Raw genomic sequence first — 26790 nt, 5'->3', positions numbered from 1 at the left:
TTTTTGATGGGGTTGTTTGTTTTTTTCTTGTAAATTTGATTGAGTTCTTTATAGGTTCTGGATATTAGCCCTTTGTCAGATGAGTATATTGCAAACTTTCCTCCCATTCTGTAGGTTGCCTGTTCACTCTGATGGTAGTTTCTTTTGCTGTGCAGAAGCTCTTTAGTTTAATTAGATCCCATTTGTCAATTTTGGCGTTTGTTGCCGTTGCTTTTGGTGTTTTAGACATGAAGTCCTTGCCCATGCCTATCTCCTGAATGGTATTACCTAAGTTTCCTTCTAGGGTTTTTACGGTTTTAGGTCTAGCATTTAAGTCTCTAATCCATCTTGAATTAATTTTCGTATAAGGAGTAAGGAAAGGATCCAGTTTCAGCTTTCTACTTATGGATAGCCAATTTTCCCAGCATCATTTATTAAACAGGGAATCCTTTCCCCATTTCTTGTTTTTCTCAGGTTTGTCAAAGATCAGATGGCTGTAGATGTGTGGTATTATTTCTGAGGGCTCTGTTCTGTTCCATTGGTCTATATCCCTGTTTTGGTACCAGTACCATGCTGTTTTGGTTACTGTAGCCTTGTAGTATAGTTTGAAGTCAGGTAGCATGATGCCTCCAGCTTTGTTCTTTTGGCTTAGGATTGTCTTGGCAATGCAGGGTCTTTTTTGGTTCCATATGAACTTTAATGCAGTTTTTTCCAATTCTGTGAAGAAACTCATTGGTAGCTCAATGGGGATGGCATTGAAACTATAAATTACCTTGGGCAGTATGGCCATTTTCACGATATTGATTCTTCCTATCCATGAGCATGGTATGTTCTTCCTCTTGTTTGTGTCCTCTTATTTCACTGAGCAGTGGTTTGTAGTTCTCCTTGAAGAGGTCCTTTACATCCCTTGTGAGTTGGATTCCTAGGTATTTTATTCTCTTTGAAGCAATTGTGAATGGAAGTTCATTCATGATTTGGCTCTCTGTTTGTCTGTTACTGGTGTATAAGAATGCTTGTGATTTTTGCACATTGATTTTGTATCCTGTGACTTTGCTGAAGTTGCTTATCAGCTTAAGCAGATTTTGGGCTGACACGATGGGGTTTTCTAAATATACAATCATGTCATCTACAAACAGGGACAGTTTGACTTCTTCTTTTCCAAACTGAATACCCTTGATTTCTTTCTCTTGCCTGATTGCCCTAGCCAGAACTTCCAACACTATGTTGAATAGGAGTGGTGAGAGAGGGCATCCCTGTCTTGTGCCAGTTTTCAAAGGGAATGCTTCCAGTTTTTGCCCATTCAGTATGATATTGGCTGTGGGTTTGTCATAAATAGCTCTTATTATTTTGAGATACGTCCCATCAATACCTAATTTCTTGAGAGTTTTTAGCATGAAGGGTTGTTGGATTTTGTCGAAGGCCTTTTCTGCATCTATTGAGATAATCATGTGATTTTTGTCTTTGGTTCTGTTTATATGCTGGATTACATTTATTGATTTGCTTCTCTTGAACCAGCCTTGCATCCCAGGGATGAAGCCCACTTGATCATGGTGTATAAGCTTTTTGATGTGTTGCTGGATTCGGTTTGCCAGTATTTTATTGAGGATTTTTGCATCGATGTTCATCAGGGATATTGGTCTAAAATTCTCTTTTTTTGTTGTGTCTGTCAGGCTTTGGTATCAGGATGATGTTGGCCTTGTTAAATGAGTTAGGGAGGATTCCCTCTTTTGCTATTGACTGGAATAGTTTCAGAAGGAATGGTACCAACTCCTCCTTGTTCTTCTTGTAGAATTCGGCTGCGAATCTGTCTGGTCCTAGACTTTTTTTGGTTGGTAGGCTATTAATTTTTGCCTCAATTTCAGAGCCTGCTATTGGTCTATTCAGGGATTCAACTTCTTCCTGGTTTAGTCTTGGGAGAATGTAAGTGTCCAGGTAATTATCCATTTCTTCTAGATTTTCTAGTTGATTTGCATAGAGGTGTTTATAGTATTCTCTGATGGTAGTTTGTATTTCTGTGGGGTCGGTGGTGATATCCCCTTTATCATTTTTTATTGCATCTATTTGATTCTTCTCTCTTTTCTTCTTTATTAGTCTTGCTAGCAGTCTATGAATTTTGTTGATCTTTTCAAAAAACCAGCTCCTGGATTCATTTATTTTTTTTTTTTTTTGGAGGGTTTTTTGTGTCTCTTTCTCCTTCAGTTCCGCTCTGATCTTAGTTATTTCTTGCCTTCTGCTAGCTTTTGAATGTGTTTGCTCTTGCTTCTCTAGTTCTTTTAATTGTGATGTTAGGGTGTCAATTTTAGATCTTTCCAGCTTTCTCTTGTGGGCATTTAGTGCTATAAATTTCCCTCTACACTGCTTTAAATGTGTCCCAGAGATTGTGGTATGTTGTATCTTTGTTCTCATTGGTTTCAAAGAACATCTTTATTTCTGCCTTCATTTCGTTATGTACCCAGTAATCATTCAGGAGCAGGTTGTTCAGTTTCCATGTCATTGAGCAGTTTTGATTGAGTTTCTTAGTCCTGAGTTCTAGTTTGATTGCACTGTGGTCTGACAGACAATTTATTATAATTTTTGTTTTCTTACATTTGCTGAGGAGTGCTTTACTTCCAACTATGTGGTCAATTTTGGAATAAGTGCGATGTGGTGCTGAGAAGAGTGTATAATCTGTTGATTTGGGGTGGAGAGTTCTGTAGATGTCTATTAGGTCCACTTGGTGCAGAGTTGTGTTCAATTCCTGGATATCCTTGTTAAGTTTCTGTCTCATTGATCTGTCTAATGTTGACAGTGGGGTGTTAAAGTCTCCCATTATTTTTGTATGGGATTCTAAGTCTCTTTGTAAGTCTCTAAGGACTTCCTTTATGAATCTGGGTGCTCCTGTATTGGGTGCATATATATTTAGGATAGTTAGCTCTTCCTGATGAATTGATCCCTTTACCATTATGTAATGGCCTTCTTTGTCTCTTTTGATCTTTGATGGTTTAAAGTCTATTTTATCAGAGACTAGGATTGCAACCCCTGCTTTTTTTGTTCTCCATTTGCTTGGTAGATCTTCCTCCATCCCTTTATTTTGAGCCTATGTATGTCTCTGCATGTGAGATGGATCTCCTGAATACAGCAAACTGATGGGTCTTGACTCTTTATCCAATTCACCAGTCTGTGTCTTTTAATTGGACCATTTAGTCCATTTACATTTAAGGTTAATATTGTTATGTGTGAACTTGATCCTGTCATTGTGATATTAGCTGGTTATTTTGCTCACTAATTGATGCAGTTTCTTCCTAGCATTGATGGACTTTATATTTTGACATGTTTTTGTAATGGCTGGTACCTGTTTTTCCTTTCCATGTCTAGTGCTTCCTTCAGGATCTCTTGTAGGGCAGGCCTGGTGGTGACAAAATCTCTCAGCATTTGCTTTTCTGTAAAGGATTTTATTTCTCCCTCACTTATGAAACTTAGTTTGTCTATATGAAATTCTGGTTTGAAAATTCTTTTCTTTAAGAATGTTGAATATTGGCCCCCACTCTCTTCTGGCTTCGAGAGTTTCTGCCAAGTGATTTTCTGTTAGTCTGATGGGCTTCCCTTTGTGTGTAACCTGACCTTTGTCTCTGGCTGCCCTTAACATTTTTTCCTTCATTTCAACTTTGGTGAATCTGACAATTATGTGTCTTGGAGTTGCTCTTCTCAAGGATTATCTTTGTGGCGTTCTCTGTATTTCCTGAATTTGAATGTTGGCCTGCCTTACTAGGTTGTCTCATACCTTTCTTTGACTACTTTGCTCCCTTCCTTTCCTTAAGCATGGGTTCCTTTTCATTTCTATAAATCTATATGCAATAATTTCCCAAGCACAACACTATTGCACTTTAGACTGGCTAATTCATTGTCATGGAGAGCTATTCTGTGAGTTGCAGGATGCTTAGTAACATCCCAGGTTTCTATCTACTAGATGCCAGTGGCTTCCCTCCAGTTTTGAGCATCAAAATATCTTTAGATATTGCCAAAACTTCCCTGGGTACAAAATATCCCCTCCTCATTATTATGTAGAGGGCTGCAGATCTTATTCTCTCTCTCTTCTCCCTTGCTCACCATTCTCCAGCTTGCATTTCCAGTCATCAGCAAGGGTTCTCATTTTTTTCAGAACATGTCTAATCTGTAAATGAAAGGAGCAAAAGCTCACACAATCTGAAAGTCAACTCTGTTTTCATAATTGCAAAATCCTATATATATATGACTATATGTGTGACGTATATATGATATATATCATAATATATAAAAAACATAAAATGAAAGCAAACAAGCAAAAATTGCTTGATATATAATATTATATATCAAGTTAGATGAGGTCAGTTGGGAAAATGAAGTAGAAATATTCCCTTACAAATAAGATTTCTTCAAAGAAACCAATGAAAATCTAGAAAGTCTCCAATTTATAGCAGTAAAATTATTTATCTATGACCTAGAGCCAGGATTCACAAATGAACAAATGGATTACTTCAAGATAAAAGGCAGGAATAAATATGCAATGGAAAAATTAAGCAACAATTTGAAAATGTAGTTATTATATGATCAGCTCAGTATTGTTTTTCTTGGAATTAAAAAAATGAATAAGGATAACAAAATGGTTCTCTTAGTATGAGAAACGCGTAAGACTAATATGAGAAATCTCACATTCATGTAATAGGAATCCCAGGACAGAACAAGCTAGGTAGAAGAGAAACAGTAATCAAAGAAACGAAAAACATAAAATTTTATTCAGCTAAATGAGGTTATTATATTGAATATTCTAATCTTATTCCAAATTTTCATAGAGATACAGTAACATATAAGTTTGTAAAAGTTTGAGCTTTTAATGTGAAAATATTATCCAACAATTACACGGGCAGAAAGATAAGTGAACTTCATAATAAAAGGTAAAAAAGTTTCGCATGCACAAATCATTAAAATTTTTTAACTAGAAGAACAGGAACAAAGTCAAAAAATAAATTTAATATGCAAGAAACCTTGGTGAAAAAGGTATCTTTTAAATTAGGTATGAATTATAGATAATTTAAATATTAAAGTTATATTTTGGCTCAATATTTCCCTAGTATCTGTGGTAGGGGTAAACTTTTAATTTTTTTTTTACTATTTCAGATGAAATGAAACTGGTTTTCTTTAAACTTTTGGGAAAGCACATGATAAAATCTTAGGAGTAAAAGTGGATATGTTCCAAGAAAATTAAGGCATAAAAAAATTAGAAGTCAATAATAGAAAATTTGCAAAAAAACTGAAGAAAAGATTAAAAGAATCAATAAAAATATAATAAGTAGGGGCCAGGTGCAGTGGCACACGCCTGTAATCCCAGCCCTTTGGGAGGCCAAGGACAACAGATCATGAGGTCAGGAGATCAAGACTATCCTAGCTAGCACAGTGAAACCCCGTCTCTGCTAAAAATACAAAAAATTAGCCAGGCATGGTGGCAGGTGCCTGTAGTCCTAGCTACTCGGTAGGGTGAGGTGGGAGAATGGCATGAACCTGGGAGGCAGAGATTGCAGTAAGTCCAGATCACACCACTGCACTCCAGCTTGGGTGACAGAGTGAGACTCTGTCTGGGAAGGGAAGGGAAGGGAAGGGAAGGGAAGGGAAGGGAAGGGAAGGGAAGGGAAGGGAAGGGAAGGAAAGGGAAGGGAGAGGAAGGGAGGGGAGGGAAAGGCGGGGTAGAGAGAGAGAGAGAGAGAAAGGAGGGAGGGAGGGAAGGAAGGAAGGAAGATATATATATATAAAGTAGGAAAATAAAATAACATTATTAAGTCAAAATATCCATAATTAAGATGCATGTATATGACCTTTATTGAAGACTGTCAAATTCTCTAAAAAAAAATTTAGCAATACGGTGTTAAGCATTAAACGTTAAATGAATTGGCACTAAGTGGTTTAAAACAAAGAATGAGAACACATAGGTCAGACAACACTGTACAAATAAAGACAAAATAGAATTCAAGGAACAAAACAAAGCATGAATGGTAATGATGAGCATGGTGCTGAAGGAGAAAGGCTCTGGAGCTGTCTGTGTAGGTTTGAGTTCAGGGCAGCTCCCTGGGTGGCTTCTTTGCTTGCTAGCTGAAAATAACACTATGTGTTCATTCTTTACACCTGGTCTCTTTTCTGTGAAATGGCAATAATAATAGCAACAACAATAATAGTATGGACCTAATAGTGATACAAAGAATTTTAACACTACCTGTAACATAGGAAGCCAAAGTAGATGTTAGATGCTATCTAGAATTTACCAAAATTTTACTTTATCAGCACATATAGTAATGACAGTTCTTTCTGGACCTAATATGATATTGTTGCAATACATTAAATTAAAAATAAATAACAAAAAACTTGAAATTACACAAGGGGAATTGACGAATACACCATTATACACCATTATAATGGTATCTTTTAAATTCACTTATCTCTGAAACTAAAACGTATTTTAAAACAAATTATAGAGGAATTGTAAGAAAGCAATTAACCAACATGTAGTCATAGATTGATATTATAAACATAATTAGTATCAAGAAATACAGAAATAAGTTGTATTCAAACAAATCTAGACCATTTGATACATCAGGTTACATAGTGAGCATGAAACTAACATTCAATAATTTTCCCAAGGCAAAAATCATGTAGGCTATGTTTCTGACAATTATGGAATAAATTGAAACTTTTCAACAAAGAATGTGACTCCACCCCATACACACACACACACACATCTTACGCATATGAAAACAGACATGCTACTATGTTCTTCTTGATTAAGCAAGAAAAAATGATATGAAAATTAGAAAGTACTTGAAAATGAATGGCAATGAGATCACTACATATTTAAACCTGGCAGAGTCCAGAATATCACTCAGAGAAAAGGTACAGCCTTAAATATGTATAATATAAAATGAATACTAAAAATTCATCAACTGGATTTCAGTTAATGAACTTAGAAAACAACAAAATAAATTTTTAAATAGGAATAGCATAATTATAAAAGTAGGAAACAATGTAATACCAAAAATACAGACTTGGTTAATATAAACACAGTTATTTTATAAGATCTATACAATATACAAACCTTGAGAAAATCCGATCAAGAAACATGAAGAAGAACAAACTAAACAAACAAACCACAAAATTGGAAATGAGAAGAAATAAATAACTATAAACAGAGAATAGTTATAAAAATAAAATGCTACAAGCAAATTTATGCCATTAAGTTTGAAATTTAAATGAAATTAATATATTGAAACAATAAACGTGAACAAAATTTGTCCAAGGAAAATTAAAATACCTAAATAAACTAATACCTATAGAATCTGAAAAAAAAAAAATCAAAAAGCGAAGTACTTCTAAAATAGATGTCAGTTCTAGACAGTTTGACAGATGAGTTTTTTCCAAAACTTCAAGAAAGATATAGTACCTATGTTAGAAATACAATTAAGACAAACCAAAATGAGGGGGGCAGAGCAAGATGGCCGAATAGGAACAGCTCCAGTCTCCAAATCCCGGCACAGGCGACACAGAAGACCAGTGATTTCTGCATTTTCAACTGAGGTACTGGGGTCATCTCACTGGGGAGTGCCGGACAATCGGTGCTGGTCAGCTGCTGCAGCCCAACCAGTGAGAGCTGAAGCAGGGCGAGGCATTGCCTCACCTGGGAAGCGCAAGGGGGAAGGGAATTCCTTTTCCTAGCCAGAGGAACTGAGACACACAACACCTGGAAAATCGGGTAATTCCCATGCCAATACTGTGCTTTAAGCAAACGGGCACACCAGGAAATTATACCCACACCTGGCCGGGAGGGTCCCACGGCCACAGAGCCTCCCTCATTGCTAGCACAGCAGTCTGCGATCTAACCGCAAGGCAGCAGCGAGGCTGGGGGAGGGGCGCCCGACATTGCTGAGGCTTAAGTACGTAAACAAAGCAGCTGGGAAGCTCGAACTGGACGGAGCTCACAGCAGCTCAAGGAAACCTGCCTGTCTCTATAGAATCCACCTCTGGAGACAGGGCACAGCTACATAACAACAGGGGAAGCAGCAGAGGCCTGTGCAGACTCGAATGACTCTGTCTGACAGCTTAGAAGAGAGCAGTGGATCTCCCAACACGGAGGTTGAGATCTGAGAATGGACAGACTGCCTGCTCAAGTGGGTCCCTCACCCCTGAGTAGCCTAACTGAGAGACATCCCCCACTAGGGGCAATCTGACACCCCACACCTCACAGGGTGGAGTACACCCCTGAGAGGAAGCTTCCAAAGTAAGAATCAGACAGGTATACTCGCTGTTCAGCAATATTCTATCTTCTGCAACCTCTGCTGCTGATACGCAGGCAAACAGGGTCTGGAGTGGACCTCAAGCAAGCTCCAACAGACCTACAGCTGAGGGTCCTGACTATTAGAAGGAAAACTATCAAACAGGAAGAACACCTATACCAAAACCCCATCAGTACGTCACCATCATCAAAGACCAGAGGCAGATAAAACCACAAAGATGGGGAAGAAGCAGGGCAGAAAAGCTGGAAATTCAAAAAATAAGAGCACATCTCCCCCTGCAAAGGAGCGCAGCTCATCGCCAGCAACAGATCAAAGCTGGTCAGAGAATGACTTTGACAAGATGAGAGAAGAAGGCTTCAGTCCATCAAACTTCTCAGAGCTAAAGGAGGAATTACGTACCCAGTGCAAAGAAACTGAAAATCTTGAAAAAAGAGTGGAAGACTTGATAGCTAGAATAATTAAGGCAGAGAAGGTCATAAATGAAATGACAGAGATGAAAACCATGACACGAGAAATACGTGACAAATCCACAAGCTTCAGTAACCAACTCGATCAACTGGAAGAAAGAGTATCAGCAATTGAGGATCAAATGAATGAAATGAAGCGAGAAGAGAAACCAAAAGAAAAAGAAATGAACAAAGCCTGCAAGAAGTATGGGGTTATGTAAAAAGACCAAATCTACGTCTGATTGGGGTGCCTGAAAGTGAGGGGGAAAAAGGAACCAAGTTGGAAAACTCTCTTCAGGATATCATCCAGGAGAACTTCCCCAAAATAGTAGGGGAGGCCAACATTCAAATTCAGGAAATACAGAGAACACCACAAAGATACTCCTCGAGAAGAGCAACTCCAAGACACATAATTGCCAGATTCACCAAAGTTGAAATGAAGGAAAAAATCTTAAGGGCAGCCAGAGAGAAAGGTCGGGTTACCCACAAAGGGAAGCCCATCACACTAACAGCAGACCTCTCGGCAGAAACTCTACAAGCCAGAAGAGAGTGGGGGCCAATATTCAACATTCTTAAAGAAAAGAATTTTAAGCCCAGAATTTCATATCCAGCCAAACTAAGTTTCGTAAGTGAAGGAGAAATAAAATCCTTTACAAATAACCAAATGCTTAGAGATTTTGTCACCACCAGGCCCGCCTTACAAGAGACCCTGAAGGAAGCCCTAAACATGGAAAGGAACAACCGGTACCAGCCATTGCAAAACCATGCCAAAATGTAAAGACCATCGAGGCTAGGAAGAAACTGCATCAACTAACGAACAAAATAACCAGTTAATATCATAATGGCAGGATCAAGTTCACACATAACAATATTAACCTTAAATGTTAATGGACTAAATGCTCCAATTAAAAGACACAGACAGGCACACTGGATAAAGAGTCAAGACCCATCAGTCTGCTGTATTCAGGAGACCCATCTCACATGCAGAGACATACATAGGCTCAAAATAAAGGGATGGAGGAAGATCTACCAAGCAAATGGAGAACAAAAAAAAGCAGGGGTTGCAATCCTAGTCTCTGATAAAATAGACTTTAAACCATCAAAGATCAAAAGAGACAAAGAAGGCCATTACATAATGGTAAAGGGATCAATTCAGCAAGAAGAGCTAACTATCCTAAATATATATGCACCCAATACAGGAGCACCCAAATTCATAAAGCAAGTCCTTAGAGACTTACAAAGAGACTTAGACTCCCATACAATAATAATGGGAGACTTCAACACTCCACTGTCAACATTAGACAGATCAACAAGACAGAAAGTTAACAAGGATATCCAGGAATTGAACTCATCTCTGCACCAAGCAGACCTAATAGACATCTATAGAACTCTCCACCCCAAATCAACAGAATATACATTCTTCTCAGCACCACATCACACTTATTCCAAAATTGACCACATAATTGGAAATAACGCACTCCTTAGCAAATGTAAAAGAACAGAAATTATAACAAACTGTCTGTCAGACCACAGTGCAATCAAACTAGAACTCAGGACTAAGAAACTCAATCAAAACCGCTCAACTACATGGAAACTGAACAACCTGCTCCTGAATGACTACTGGGTACATAACGAAATGAAGGCAGAAATAAAGATGTTCTTTGAAACCAATGAGAACAAAGATATAACATACCAGAATCTCTGGGACACGTTTAAAGCAGTGTGTAGAGGGAAATTTATAGCACTAAATGCCCACAAGAGAAAGCTGGAAAGATCTAAAATTGACACTCTAACATCACAATTAAAAGAACTGGAGAAGCAAGATCAAACACATTCAAAAGCTACCAGAAGGCAAGAAATAACTAAGATCAGAGCAGAACTGAAGGAGATAGAGACACAAAAAAATCCTCCAAAAAATCAATGAATCCAGGAGTAGATTTTTTGAAAAAATCAACAAAATTGACAGACCGCTAGCAAGACTAATAAAGAAGAAAAGAGAGAAGAATCAAATAGATGCAATAAAAAATGATAAAGGGGATATCACCACCGACCCCACAGATATACAAACTATCATCAGAGAATACTATAAACACCTCTATGCAAATCAACTAGAAAATCTAGAAGAAATGGATAATTTCCTGAACACTTACACTCTTCCAAGACTAAACCAGGAAGAAGTTGAATTCCTGAATATACCAATAGCAGGCTCTGAAATTGAGGCAATAATTAATAGCCTACCAACCAAAAAAAGTCCAGGACCAGATGGATTCACAGCTGAATTCTACCAGAGGTACAAGGAGGAGCTGGTACCATTCCTTCTGAAACTATTCCAATCAATAGAAAAAGAGGGAATCCTCCCTAACTCATTTTATGAGGCCAACATCATCCTGATACCAAAGCCTGGTAGAGACACAACAAAAACAGAGAATTTTAGACAAACATCCCTGATGAACATCGATGTAAAAATCCTCAATAAAATACTGGCAAACCGGATTCAGCAGCATATCAAAAAGCTTATCCACCATGATCAAGTGGGCTTCATCCCTGGGATGCAAGGCTGGTTCAACATTCACAAATCAATAAACGTAATCCAGCATATAAACAGAACCAAAGACAAGAACCACATATTATCTCAATAGATGCAGAAAACGCTTTTGACAAAATTCAACAGCCCTTCATGCTGAAAACGCTCAATAAATTCGGTATTGATGGAATGTACCTCAAAATAATAAGAGCTATTTATGACAAACCCACAGCCAATATCATACTGAATGGGCAAAAACTGGAAGCATTCCCTTTGAAAACTGGCACAAGACAGGGATGCCCTCTCTCACCACTCCTATTCAACATAGTGTTGGAAGTTCTGGCTAGGGCAATCAGGCAAGAGAAAGAAATCAAGGGTATTCAGTTAGGAAAAGAAGAATTCAAATTGTCCCTGTTTGCAGATGACATGATTGTATATTTAGAAAACCCCATTGTCTCAGCCCAAAATCTCCTTAAGCTGATAAGCAACTTCAGCAAAGTCTCAGGATACAAAATTAATGTGCAAAAATCACAAGCATTCTTATACACCAGTAAGGGACAAACAGAGAGCCAAATCATGAATGATCTTCCATTCACAATTGCTTCAAAGAGAATAAAATACCTAGAATCCAACTTACAAGGGATGTCAAGGACCTCTTCAAGGAGTACTACAAACCACTGCTCAGTGAAATCAAAGAGGACACAAACAAATGGAAGAACATACCATGCTCATGGATAGGAAGAATCAATATCGTGAAAATGGCCATACTGCCCAAGGTTATTTATAGATTCAATGCCATTCCCATCAAGCTACCAATGAGTTTCTTCACAGAATTGGAAAAAACTGCTTTAAAGTTCATATGGAACCAAAAAAGAGCCCGCATTGCCAAGACAATCCTAAGTCAAAAGCACAAAGCTGGAGGCATCACGCTACCTGACTTCAAACTATACTACAAGGCTACAGTAACCAAAACAGCATGGTACTGGTACCAAAACAGAGATATAGACCAATGGAACAGAACAGAGTCCTCAGAAATAATAACACACATCTACAGCCATCCGATCTTTGACAAACCTGAGAGAAACAAGAAATGGGGAAAGGATTCCCTATTTAATAAATGGTGCTGGGAAAATTGGCTAGCCATAAGTTGAAAGCTGAAACTGGATCCTTTCCTTACTTCTTATATGAAAATTAATTCAAGATGGATTAGAGACTTAAATGTTAGACCTAATACCATAAAAACCCTAGAAAAAAACCTAGGTAGTACCATTCAGGACATAGGCATGGGCAAGGACTTCATGTCTAACACACCAAAAGCAACGGCAGCAAAAGCCAAAATTGACAAATGGGATCTAATTAAACTAAAGAGCTTCTGCACAGCAAAAGAAACTACCATCAGAGTGAATAGGCAACCTACAGAATGGGAGAAAAGTTTTGCAATATACTCATCTCACAAAGGGCTGATATCCAGAATCTACAAAGAACTCAAACAAATTTACAAGAAAAAAACAACCCCATCAAAAGTGGGCAAAGGATATGAACAGACATTTCTCAAAAGAAGACATTCATACAGCCAACAGACACATGAAAAAATGCTCATCATCACTGGCCATCAGAGAAATGCAAATCAAAACCACAATGTGATACCATCTCACACCAGTTAGAATGGCAATCATTTAAAAGTCAGGAAACAACAGGTGCTGGAGAGGATGTGGAGAAATAGGAACACTTTTACACTGTTGGTGGGATTGTAAAATAGTTCAACCATTATGGAAAACAGTATGGTGATTCCTCAAGGATCTAGAACTAGAAGTACCATACGACCCAGCCATCCCATTACTGGGTATAAATGGATTATAAATCATGCTGCTATAAAGACACATGCACACGTATGTTTTTTGCATTTATAAACCAAAGTATTATAAATCATGCTGCTATAAAGACACATGCACACGTATGTTTATTGCAGCACTATTCACAATAGCAAAGACTTGGAATCAACCCAGATGTCCATCAGTGACAGACTGGATTAAGAAAATGTGGCACATATACACCATAGAATACTATGCAGCCATAAAAAAGGATGAGTTTGTGTCCTTTATAGGGACATGGATGCAGCTGGAAACCATCATTCTCAGCAAACTATCGCAAGAACAGAAAACCAAACACCGCATGTTCTCACTCATAGGTGGGAACTGAACAATGAGATCACTGAGACTCAGGAAGGGGAACATCACACACTGGGGCCTATCTTGGGGAGGGGGGAGGGGGGAGGGATTGCATTGGGAGTTATACCTGATATAAATGACGAATTGATGGGTGCGGACGAGTTGGTGGGTGCAGCACACCAACATGGCACAAGTATACATATGTAACAAACCTGCACGTTATGCACATGTACCCTAGAACTTAAAGTATAATAAAAAAATAAAAAATGAAATAAAAAAAAGAGAAACCAAAATGAAAGAAAAAAAATTGCTCAACTTATTCCTCAAGGCTAAAGCAAATCTGAAATCAAATCTAAACAAGTAGTGCACATAAAGAAAAATCCATAGAGTAATCTAATTTACAAATACAGTGCAACATTTTTAAATATGATATTTATAAATAGTATCAGGTAGGCTTTATCTTAAGGATGAAATGATAGTTTACCATGAGTCATTATGCTCAAGATTAAATTTTTGAAAATATGATTATTTTAATAGATGTTTAAAAATGATCACTTTAATACCTGATTTTGATTTAAAAGAAAATGAATTTCAAAAGATTTAGTTAAGCTAAGTATAGAAGGACAATTGTTGAACCATGTGTAAGATGTTTATAAGACCCAGAACAACTCATATATATCATTTTTTTCTTAAACTCAAGAGAAAGAAGACGCAGATGTCCACTTTGATTACTTACATCAGAATCTCATAGACAATAATCTTTTATAGTGATAAAACATATTAATCTTAGAAAGAAAAAGGCAAAATTTTCAACTTAACTCGAATACCCAAACTCTATGAAGCTTCCCTTCTTTTAAGCATATGGTAGACAAAATGTTGCGAGTTCGACGGTCCTCATGTATCGTTGCATAATTGTTATGATCTAGATGCTGGAGTGGAGGGAGACCGAAAAGAAAAATGAGATGCAAGACAGAGGCAAATAGGAGATATACATCTGTGTACATCATTACATAGAATGATGTCAGATAATCTACACATAGAAATCTATACATCTATACACAGAAATTGCTGAGCTACAGAAGTGGGGAAGAAGAAGAAGAGAAGAAATACAAAGAAGCAAATAGTCAAAAAGAGAAACAGGAAAACAGAGGTGGGAGAGTTATGAACAGAAGGAGATGACCATTATTTTGACATATTTTAAGAATATATGTAGTAATCAAAATATTTTTCTCTCTGGAAGCTTGTGAAAAAAGCACTTGAATTCCAATCCCACCCCATCATCCTCTTCCCCACTGAGACAAGTTTAAACGGAGAATTTGTTGTCTTAAATTTTCTAGTTCTTTTTGTTCCATTTTACAGATGTGTAACTGGGGCTAAATTCTGGTAGTGAGACCATTATAGTTCTTTCAGATTAAAAGAACATACATCTCCCTCATCAGTCTCTTGTTTTGCATCTGTAAGTAGACACCTATTCCTTTCATTTGCTTGATTTTGCTGATTTGGGTTACTACTAGCATTCTTGGTATTTGTGCCTGCTTATCCTTGCATTTGAGACATCTCGGGCTTTGTGATTTTCTTTGTACCATTTACCTGACTTTCTTGGCTGAATGATTTTGAAAACGTCAAAGAGCCCTCCTCAGCTCTGGTTTCCTCATCCATAAAATGAGAATTATAAGGCTTGTTTTACAGTTTTATTTTATCAGTCACTTAAGATAATGCTTTGTAAAATGCTAAACAAGTATTAGTTATTTTTAGCATGTCAGGATGTCTGCTCTGCTACCAGGCACAATCACTGAGCTACTATCCATAATTTACCATCAACCATTCAATACAGCTTTGAAGTTTTAGCTGAATAGATTCTAAATTATAAAATAGAATGTTAAAAATAAGGATAAAAATAAAACAACTGACTGATATCACACAATTACTCAACTTTAGATACAAGTCTGGATCTCATATAGAAACAAATAAGCTGTCACTTCAACTCTAGAGCTCTAGTCTACATTAATGTATGTGCAGGTTACTAGGAAGTGAATATGGCACATTACCGAATATTATCTATATATTCCATGAACATTATTTTTGCATTTCTAAATAAAAAAGGAAAAAAGATCATGGTTTCATTTAAACTGCTGATGAATCGAACCTTGGATATACCACAGAAGCTAAAAAGAGATTGGTGGAACCCAGAACATAAGTCACAACTCTGACAGATCTTTGAGGAGCACAAAGTTGGTAGCATCTTCTTAAAGGAAGAAAATGGGGACACAAGGTGGAGGAAGGCTAAGAGCCAAAAGAGAGAATAGGCTGCAGAAGAGGTTGCTGATATGCTCATCTCTTTCCTCCAATGCAGGTTGGGAGTATCCCTGCTTTCCTGGGTCCTGCCTGGCAGGAAAACACCAATGCCAACTGAAAAAAAAAAGAAAAAAAGAAAATTGACAGCATAAGCTATTGCTGTCTAACTGAGGGAGAACAAGGCAGACTGCTTGTAAGTGAGCCTTCCTTCCCTTAGCCCAACCCCAGAGGCCTAAAAATGCTGTCATAGTAGGAGCAATTGGAAAATAGGAGAGCCTAGAGTGTAGGCAATACTGTTCCCTAATAAACAAGTTCATCTGATGGGAATGCAGTTGAGACCATGTGGGAGCACCAGAGATTTTTGGCCCTGATGTCTTGCCCGAAAGACTCTCTAAACTTAACTTGCCAGGTATAGTGCAGACCATGGCTTTTGCCATTTGTCTATGTACACAATAAAGCTAAAAAAAAAAAAAAAAAAAAAAAAATCACTGATATCCCAAGGGAATAAGAAACAACAGGAAGATATAACAAAGCATGTGGGAACTTGAGATCCATGACAGAAAATGAGAGAATGAACAACCTGTCAGAAAAAAACTAACAGTGGACCACACGAAGTTTGAACTTACACCAAGCACAACAATATATTTTCACAGATAAGGGATAGACTTTTGAGCAGACGTACAAGCTGTATAAAGAAGAACCAATTGGAGACACTGATGTGACCAATATAAAATATTAAATAAGGAACTAAAATATAATAAAGAAAAAAATTAGGCCACAAAGAAAGGCTTTACAAATTTAAGATAAGCGAGGCACAGTGGCTCACGCTTGTAACCCCAACACTTTGGGAGGCCAAGGTGGGTGAATCACCTGAGGTCAGGAGTTTGAGACCAGCCTAGCCAACATGGTGAAACTCCATCTCTACTAACAACACAAAAAAATTAGCCAGGTGATGGGCCCCTGTAATCCCAGCTACTTTGGAGGCTGAGGCAGGAGAATCACTTGTACCTGGGAGGAGGAGGTTGCAGAGAGCCGAGATCTCACTGCTGCACTCTAGCCTGGGTTACAGAGTGAGACTCTGTCTCAAGAAATAAATAAATAGGCCAGGTGTGGTGGCTCACGCCTATAATCCCAGCACTTTGGGAGGCTGAGGCGAGCAGATCACGAGATCAAGAGATCGAGACAATCCTTGTCAACATGGTGAAACCTCATCTCTACTAAAAATACAAAAATTTGCTGGGTGTGGTGGCGCACGCCTATAGTCCCAGCTACTCAGGAGGTTAAGACAGGAGAATCGCTTGAACCCGGAGGGCGGAGGTTGCAGTGAGCCAAGATCGCACCACTGCATCCCAGCCTTGTGACAGAGTGAGACACTGTCTCAAAAAAATAAATAAAATAAAATAAGATTGAAGTAATATCAAGTAACCTTCCTGACCACAACGATAAGAAACTAGAAATCAGGGACAGGAGAAAAACTGAGAAATTTACAAGTATGTGGAAATTAGCGTGCTCTTGAGCAAACAACAGACAAAGAAAGAAAGCAAAAGGGACATTTTAAGATATATTGAGAAAATGAAAATGAAATCTCACACAGCATACCAACACCTGTGGGATGCAGCACAAGCAGTTCAAGGACAGAAGTTGATATGGTAAATGCCTACATTTAGAAAAAGAATCTCAAATAAACAATCTAACTTTATACCTCAAGGAACTAGAAAAATAAGAACAAAACTGAGCCCAAAGTTAGCAGAAGGAAGCGAGTAACAACAATTACACAAAAATAAAGACTAGATGGACAATAGAAAAGATCAATGAAACAGAGGTTTCCTTTGAAAAAATGAAAAAATGTAATCAAGTTTTATCTAGGCTAACCACGAGAAAAAGAGAAAGGAGTCATTGCCATTTCTCCATGTATACAATAAAGCTAAAAATCAATGATATCCCAGGGATATAATTTTATTACTGATATCCCAAGGATTTTTTTTATAAAATTATAAATAAACGTGGAGTCATTACAACTGATACCACAGAAATACAATGAAAGGATGGTAAGAGACTACTGTGAACGACTGTATGCCAATAAATCAGATAACCTAGAAGAAAATGTACAAAATTCTAGAAATATACAACCTGACTAGATATAAACCTATGCATATACAAGGCTGACTCACAAAGACAGAAAATCTGAACAAACCAATAATGAGTAAGGAGACTGAAACAGTAATCAAAAGCCTCTTATCAAAGAAAAGCCCAGGATCAGATGGCTTTGCAGGTGAATTCTATCAAATATTTAAAGAAGAATTAACACCAATATTTTGTCAAACTTCCAAAAAAAAAAAAAATAGAGGAAGAGGAAAAGAACAATTCCACACTCCTTTTATGAGGGCAATAAGCCAGACGAGAACACTACAAGAAAAGACAACTACAGGCCAATAGCCGTGATGAACACAGATGCAAAAATCCTCAACAAAATATTTGCAAACCAAATTCAATAGCTTATTAAAGGGATCATTCACTATGATCAAGTGGAATTTATCCCTGGGATACAAGGATGTATCAACATATGCAAAACTATAAATGTGATATCAAATTAAGAGAATAAAGGACAAAACACATATGATCATCTCAGTAGATACAGAAAAAACATTTGACAAAATTCAACACACTGTCATGAAAAATTCTCAACAAATTAGGGAGTGCACCTTGACATAATAAAGACTATACATGAAAAGCCCACAGTAACATTATCATCAATTTTGAAAAATTGAAAGCTATGCCTCTAAGATCTGAAAAAGGCAATGGTTCCCACTCTCACCACTTTTATTCAACATAGGACTGAAAGTTCTATACAGGGATTGAAATAATTAATATTGTACAAATGTCCACACTGCACAAAACGATCTATAGGTTCAATGATAATTCTATCAAAATTCCAATGACAATTTTTACAGAAATAGAGAAAACAATCCTAACATGTACGGAACAACAAAAGACACAATCTTATGAAATATGAACAAACTAGAGGCATTACACATCCTGATTTCAAAGTATATTACAAAGCTATAGCAATCAAAACCCTATGGTATTGCCATAAAAACAGACACATTAAGCCAATGCAACAGATTATCGAGTCTAGAAATAAATCTACACATGTACAGCCAACTAATTTTTGGCAAGGGTGACAAGAATACACAGTGAGGAAAAGAGAGTCTCTTTAATAAATGGTGTTGGAGAAACTGAATATCCAGATGCAGACGAATGAAAGTGTGCCCTTATCTTAAACCATACACAAATATTAACTCAACATGGATAAAAGACTTAAAGATAATGCCTGAAAAAAAAAAAAATTCCTGAAAGAAAACATAGGAGAAAATCTCCTTGACATGGGTCTTGGTAGTGATTATTTTGAATATAACACCAAAATCACAGGCAAAAATAACACAAAAAAGCAAAGCAAAGCAAAACAAACAAAAACACACACAAAAAAGTGAGGCTACATCAAACTAAAATGTTTTTAAACAGCAAAAAAAAAAAAAAAAAAAAAAAGTCAATAAAATGGAAAGCCTATCTATGAAATGGGAGAAAATATTTGCAAAGCATGGATCTGTTAAAGAGTTACATCCAAAATATATAGGCATCTCATAAAACTCAATAGCACACAAAACCAAGTAACCCAAATAAAAAGTAGGCAAAGAACCTCATGAGACATTTTTCCATAGAAGACTTAAAAATGACCAAAGGTATACTAAAAGGTATTCAATATCACTAATCATCAGGGAAATGCAAATCAAAACCACAAGATGTCACCTCACACCTGTTAGTATGGCTATATCAAAAAGACCAGAGATAACAAGTATTGGTGAAAGTGTAGAGAAAAAATAAACCATTGTGAAAAACAGTAGGCAGTTTTCTTAAAAAAGTGAAAATTGAACCACGTTGTACAACAATCCTACTAATTAGTAAAAATCCAACAAAGTGAAATGAATATCTCAAAGGTATATCTGTGCTCCCATGATAATTTTGCCATTATTTACAATACCCAAGATATGGAAACTATGTTAAGTGTTTTTTGACAGATGAACAGACAAGGAAATATTTGAAACAATATCTAAATAATGTTTTCATTTAAAAAATATGAAAAATGCCTATATAATATTAAACAGAAAGGTAAGACCACATTTGTATACACTATTGTAATATTTGAGACCATCTTAAAAGCTGCAAGAAATAATAGTGTAGACAGCCTTAGAAACTACGAGTATTAGATTAAAAATTAGGTTTTGCAACAGCTACACTGCATACCAGAAAGCAATGCAATGATATTTATGTGTTGACAGAAGAGAAATTTGGACATGTTTTTAATCCAGTAAAACTATAATTTAAATATGAGGGCGAAATATTATTCTCAGGCATATGAGACTTTATAAAATTTACTATACAAACTTTTCTTTGAAAACACTCTTGGAGGAAGTACTCAGAAATAGAAGCCAGATCCAGGAAGAAACAAGATATAGATGATCACACTGAATAAATAAGTCTACAAATCTTTTAGTGGTTTAAATAAACAATGTCCTGACCTAGGAAAAGAGCAGAAAAAAGTAGTTTTGGGGAGGTTAGGATTTCAGTATATAGAGAAAAAGGTGAGAAATAAATGGATATTGATGAAAGAAATGGATATTGTGTGTGTGTATTTATATACATATGTGTATGTGTATGTATGTGTGTATGTGTATATATATATACACATACATATGTATATACACACACAGTTAACCCTTAAACAACACAAGGGTTGGGGTGTTGACCCCCCACACAGTTGAAAATCTACATATAAATCTGACTCCTCTAAAATTTAACTGTTAATAGTTTACTGTTGAATGGAGGCCTCACCAGTAACATAAACAGCCAAGTAACACATAAATAAGATCTACATAAATTTTAATGGATTAATGACATATCTTTTTCTTATTTTTTGATATTTTAGGCAATATAGCACATCTATGAAGTTTTTCAAATTGTCAGAAATCTCCAAAAATTTTTCCAATATATTTATTGAAAATGTCTGCATATAAGTGGACCTACACAGTTCAAAATTGTGTTGTTTAATGGTCAATTGTAGACTAAAGAAAAATATAGATATTTACCATAATGCAGTGATATTAGAAATCAACAAAAGACAAATACTGTATAGCTAAAAAGTTCCACGTGTTAAAAAAATATATATATTAAATAATTCTTCATTGAAGAGAAAATATTTAGTGAAATAATCCATAAAATGAAAGTAATTTAAGAAGTTTGGTATACAGCTGAAACTCTGAGAAAATTATTTGTGCAACTTGAGCTGTAAGATGAGCAAAAAAGTAAGTGAGACGTAGCAAGAGAGAATTTACTACAACAGATTAAATATTTAATGAATATACAGATTAGAAGAAAATATAATTATTATATAATTATGATAACAAATATAGTATATAGGATATAATATATGATAATCTTGATATATCATGGTAATATAAAGATAATATAAACAGCCATGAATTTGAAACCTTAGAAGAGATGTATTATTGGAAAAATATAAAATGCTAAAATTTATAAAAGAAAAAACTTAAAAAATTAAATCAACATTGAACAAATTAAAATAATCAAAGATACTCTTCCTTGCTTCACTCTCTACCATTTCAGAGTCAGATAATTCTGTAGATAAATGCTATTTTGACATGCCCCTTCAAGGAACATATAATTCTAACTTATATAAATTGTTAAAGATAGTAAAAAATGAAAGTTAGCTGCTCCTTTCATTTGTCAAATTAATAGACTGGTATTACAGTAGCAGAAAATAAAACTACATGCTTTGCTATTTATAGGTGAATGTGAAACCTGAAAAGCTAGAAATGTGAAGGGGGTTCCTTGACCAGTGCTGGAACCAAGACTGGCTGCATAACTTAAAGGGCTGAGTGTAAAATGAAAATGAGTGAGCCCTTGTTCAAAATCATGAAGAATTTCAAGATGGCGATAGCAGAGCATTAAGCAAGCATGGGACCCTTTTATGCATGAGGCTCTGTGCAACTATGACCTCACAGGTCTCCAGCCCATGAAGCTGGCCCTGGCTGAGCCACTGGGGGTGGGGGGTGGGATATTTAGGGGGAGTTCATACCTTGGAAGGGGGACTGCTTAGCAGGCACTGGTGTCACAGCTAAAGACTCTGTTGAAAGAGAGACCAGAGGAGAATCATCTGGCTTTTTCCTCTCCTCTTTTTTTCCATTCTCCCATCAGTGCCTCCTATCTATCCAGCCTAACTGGATGCCAAAGAGTATTATAGCACGGGAATTTCATTCATGGAAGGTCAGTTTCCTATATTAACAGACAAGGGAAGGAGAGGAGGAAAAGCAGACCAGTTGGATATTAAAATTGAGTGAAATACAGTCTCTACAACAGAAAGGAGCAAAGCAGACAGGGGATAGAGGCAGAAATAATAAATAATAAAATGAGGGACAAATCTTATCCTTATGCAGACTGGCTACCAGAGCACCATGTGACTTCATGTATCTGAGATAAATTATAATAAAGCAATAACAATAAAAATAATGAAATATAAACTTATATAAAATTTTCCAAATTAACCAATCTGTTGTAATGCATGATTAATTATTTTAAATGTGATCTGTGGGTGATCAGAGAAGCAATTACTCTGCATTCTGATAAATCCACAGTATATCCATGGTATCATATTACTTCTGTTGACCAAAGACGAGACCCAAGTTAAATGCAAAATTTTAGTGATTTGGTTTATATAATTAGCTTGACATTTTGAAATTTTGAAATTATTAATCATTTCTCTGAATAAGGAAGTGCTCAGAATCCCAATTGTTTAATTAGCTAAAGAGAGAAAGGGAATGATGGAATATAAACACATACCCAGTACTCAGCATTTTCATGTGTTAATTCATTTGGTCTTTCCAACAACCCTGTGAGGGAAGAATCAGTGGTAGCTGTAATTTACAGATGAAGAAACTGATAACCAGAATGGTTAAAAGCTTGCCCATGTCGCACTGCTAGTAAGTGGTAGATTCAGGAGTTGAAGTTGCTCATCCTCTAGCGAAAAATGAATTAGGAAGCTAAGAAACTGAACAATTGAGGGTGACTTTTGCCCTCTAAATTCAATCTCATATTTTCTCTAAGCAAATTGGCTTAATCACATACCAGGGAGGTTGAGAAAGATTCTTCTCTCTTGGTTTAGAGTGGATTCAAGACACATGGGCAGACTCTGATCTCCGTCAGTCTCCATCCTGGGTCCTGCGTGATTTTCCAAAAGAAGGGATGCCTCAACTCACAATGGAAGATTGCTTCAAATATGTCCTACCACAGGCTACAGCAAATAATGAGGGTCAAGATAAATCTGAGAACACAGGTTGTTTACTTTGTAGTTGTAAGTAAATCCTTTTAATTCCTTTGACTGAAAACATTACATTCCACCTACGTCTATCTTGATAGCTTGGGATTCTTTTTTATCGTTGATGTTTATGAGATGGCCTCTTCAGTTAAAACACCTTGAAGGTGGCATGAATTTCCTGAGATGTGCATATAAAGCTATTAAAATATTAACATTTTCATTATTGTATATATATTTGAATTGAAAAGACAATTACTAATAAGGTTAAAGTCAATTTTTAAAAAAGAAATGAAAATATTCCATCTTCTGGTCATTGTTATTAGTACACAGTTGTCTGCATTCATTACACACAAAATTTTTAAAAAACATATTCATTTTGAAGCAAATGTGTTTTCTTGATTGACTTGCTCAGTGATTATAGGCTGAGCTTTCCAGTACATCTTAAATTTACTTGCTTCTGCTTTGATTATTCTGAATGGGAAGGAAAAAACTCCGAAAGAAAGAATCATTCTGGAATGAAACAACGGCTTCACTTCTACAACAATTCTTCAGGAAAAGAACTTGCTTTGTTCACCTCTGTTATTTCAGGATTTGCTTCTCTTACTTTGCTAAATGGCAGTAATTCTGCCTTAGAGTTTCTCGAGGAAAATAAAGCTTAAATGTCAGAATCAAGACCAGCGATTAAAAAGAGGTGAGGCCAAGGTGAAGAGTCCTTAATCCTCTAAAACAAATCTCTATAAAATTAAAAGGTAACTGAGAATTCTGAAAGGATTGTGCTGTTTGAGGAGGTTTAAAGTTGTCAAAATGATATAAAATAGGAAAAATGCAATAATTTTCTCCAATCCCTTTGCTTGTCAGTAACATGTATCACAGCTGAAATGGCAGAGGTGACATTCGCAGAGAGATATATGGTATGAACAAGCTCCTCAGGTGTGCAGTCAGAACAATAGGCAGTAACCCAGCTGGGCACATGTGGTGCTATGGTCTGAAGGTTTGCTCTTCCAAAATTGATATTTTAAAATCTTAATTCCTAAGGTGAGACTATTAGGGGATACGGATCCTGCGGGAAGCGGTGAGATCATGAGGGTGGAGACCTCATGAATGGAATTAGTGCCCTTATAAGGGGCTGAAGAGAGCAGAGTTGTCCCCTTCTGCTAGGTGAGGACATCGTGAGAAAGAGCCATCTGTGAAACAGGAAAAAGCCCTCACCAGATGCTGAATCTGCTAGTGCCTTGATCTTAGACGTGCCAACTTCCAGAACTATAAGAAATAAATTTCTGTTTATAAGCTACCTAGTAGATGGTATTTTGTTATAGCAACCCAAATGGACTAAGACAGACAGTTAAAGAACAAAGGCAGTACAGAGCCCAGGGAGATATGAGGAGGCAGTAAAGAAGAGGTTCATCCCTAACAGTTATGATCCCACTTCTTATCCCAATGAATGTTTTCTTCTCTTAGGTCCCCACACACGCACTATTTGTGGTATCAATTCATTCACACTGGGTTTACTAAATTATTATTTGAAGCATGATATATTTTCAAAAAAGAAAAAGACAAGCTAAAAGCCCAACAAAGTAGCAAACCTAAGCTTCGCAGAGTGAGAAGTTCCAATGAACTTTCCTTTCTGTCTCTGGCAATTCTGTTTCTTTCCCCTGCCCAAACTTTGCTGCGAGTAGTAACAAGTGCCCCTGAACTGGCTCTGACAGACCCTTCCCCTTTGCCCAGACAGCATATCTTTAAAGTTATTTTAGTTACTTGTATAATAATATGTTTAATAATTATAATAGTTATGCACGCTTTTTGAGAATTCGTCAAATTTTGTAGAATTACAATTTTTTGTAATCCCTTTGTCCATAATAGCTAATTTACACATTAGCTACCCTTTTGTAAGTTTGCATACACACACACTCCATAAATTGGTAGCTCACTCAATATAAAATGTGCTTCTCTGTATTCTTGACTTCAAGCACTGCAAATATTTTCTCTCACTGTTAAATATTTCCTCAAAACACCATTTACAGCTACTACTTAATATATCATCATGTAGATACGTTATAGCCTCTTTAGCTATTGAACAATACTAGACATGTTCATGTCTTGTGAAGGTCACCTATGTCTACTTTGTAATTTAAAATTGCAAGGACCTTTTCTCTACTATATTCTTTTCTCCCTAATATAGGTGAGTTGTTTTCCAATTTTACATCCACAAAAGCAACTGAGAAGTCCAGCTTTAGGCACAAATCCTTTGTGTGATTTTTTTATGCTTGACCCTTAGCAATTATAAGCCTTTGCCTGGCAAATCTTACGGGAGAAACCTTGCCCTCCCCACCTCAGACGTGGTGCACAGCCAGTGCATTAGAGTGTTCTGGAGGGAGTTTCAGTTAAGGACTCCGGCCCCTCCCTGGTGAACATTGCTGTTACGTAGATCTGCATTCTTAGCCCAAGTGTCTCCACTGAGACCTTGAGTTCTTGGCTTTCAGCCACCCTCACTCAGTGTTCCTCTGCTCCTATGGCTTCCCTTCCCTGTCCCTCTTTCTCACTCTGGCATCCTGGGTCCTTAAAAAAACAGGAGCCTTTTGTTTAGTGTTCCTGGGCAGTGAGCAGACTTCTCTCACCTGTACTGCATACCACCACATTCCTGACCAGTGCTATCCCATGAGAAAAATTAACACTAGGGAGCTGGCGCTTATTTTGACCCTTGATTACATTATCACAGTAGGTGAACAAAGTCTTGATTGTTAGTTTCATTTCAGCTCATTGTCCTGACAGACCACCTGGACAACCGGCAGCGCCACACTAGTAGGAGTTTTCTTCCATCTTACAGATTATGGTTGAGAGGCTTAGCGCTGTCTCACTCATACTTTTCAGACTCCTGAGGAAAGAGGAAAAATAAGTTAATTAAAAATGAAAAAGGGTGAAATTATGAAGTTAACATTGACAGGACAAATGTCTCATTGAAGAACTGATTCAAGCATTTTTCATCTGCATATCACATTCAGTTTGCAAGTATTTTCTCAAGTAGCCTTCACGAACACCTTATAAGGGTGATATATATTCACCCATTTCACAGATGGAAAAATTTAGATGTCAAATCAAAATAACAATGTCTTGAAAATATTCTGCTTTTTGTCTGCAGCAATAAATATACATAAATTTCTTCTTGATGGACAGTGTAATATTTTAGAATGAGGAGAATCTGTATTTCTCATTATATGTAAAAACACTGTGTGCAAACAAATACTGAACACGAACATATATCTGCTTGGAGTTCATAGAGCCAAGTGAAACATCATTCTTCTTGATGTTTCCTCAGAAAAATGTTTTTGCCCTTGGGGAGACAAGATTTTCAAAGGAAGCAAAAGTAAAATTCCTGACGTTTATTCTCATACAGTGTCTCCTTCTCCGGTTGGAGGTGCTTGTCAAGAGAACTTTATTCATTAAAGGAAGTAAAGCATATTTAATTCCTATCAAGTTGAACACAAAAGTTTGGGCATGTGGAAAGAACACTGCAGAATAATATAAGAAATGCACCTGCTTCCTGGTCTCATTTGCTTTACCATTTTCAATGACTCACCCAGGGGAAAATAAAATGCCAATAATAAGATTATGCAAGAGAAAATAATGCAAAAAAAGACATGATCTCCCTCCTTTAAAGCATCTTTATAAAGGACAAAACAAAAATGTAGAATATGGGTTT

Source organism: Rhinopithecus roxellana, chromosome 17, assembly GCF_007565055.1.
Source record: "Rhinopithecus roxellana isolate Shanxi Qingling chromosome 17, ASM756505v1, whole genome shotgun sequence".
Classification (NCBI taxonomy): Eukaryota; Metazoa; Chordata; class Mammalia; order Primates; family Cercopithecidae; genus Rhinopithecus; species Rhinopithecus roxellana.
This window is presented reverse-complemented; position numbering follows the sequence as displayed.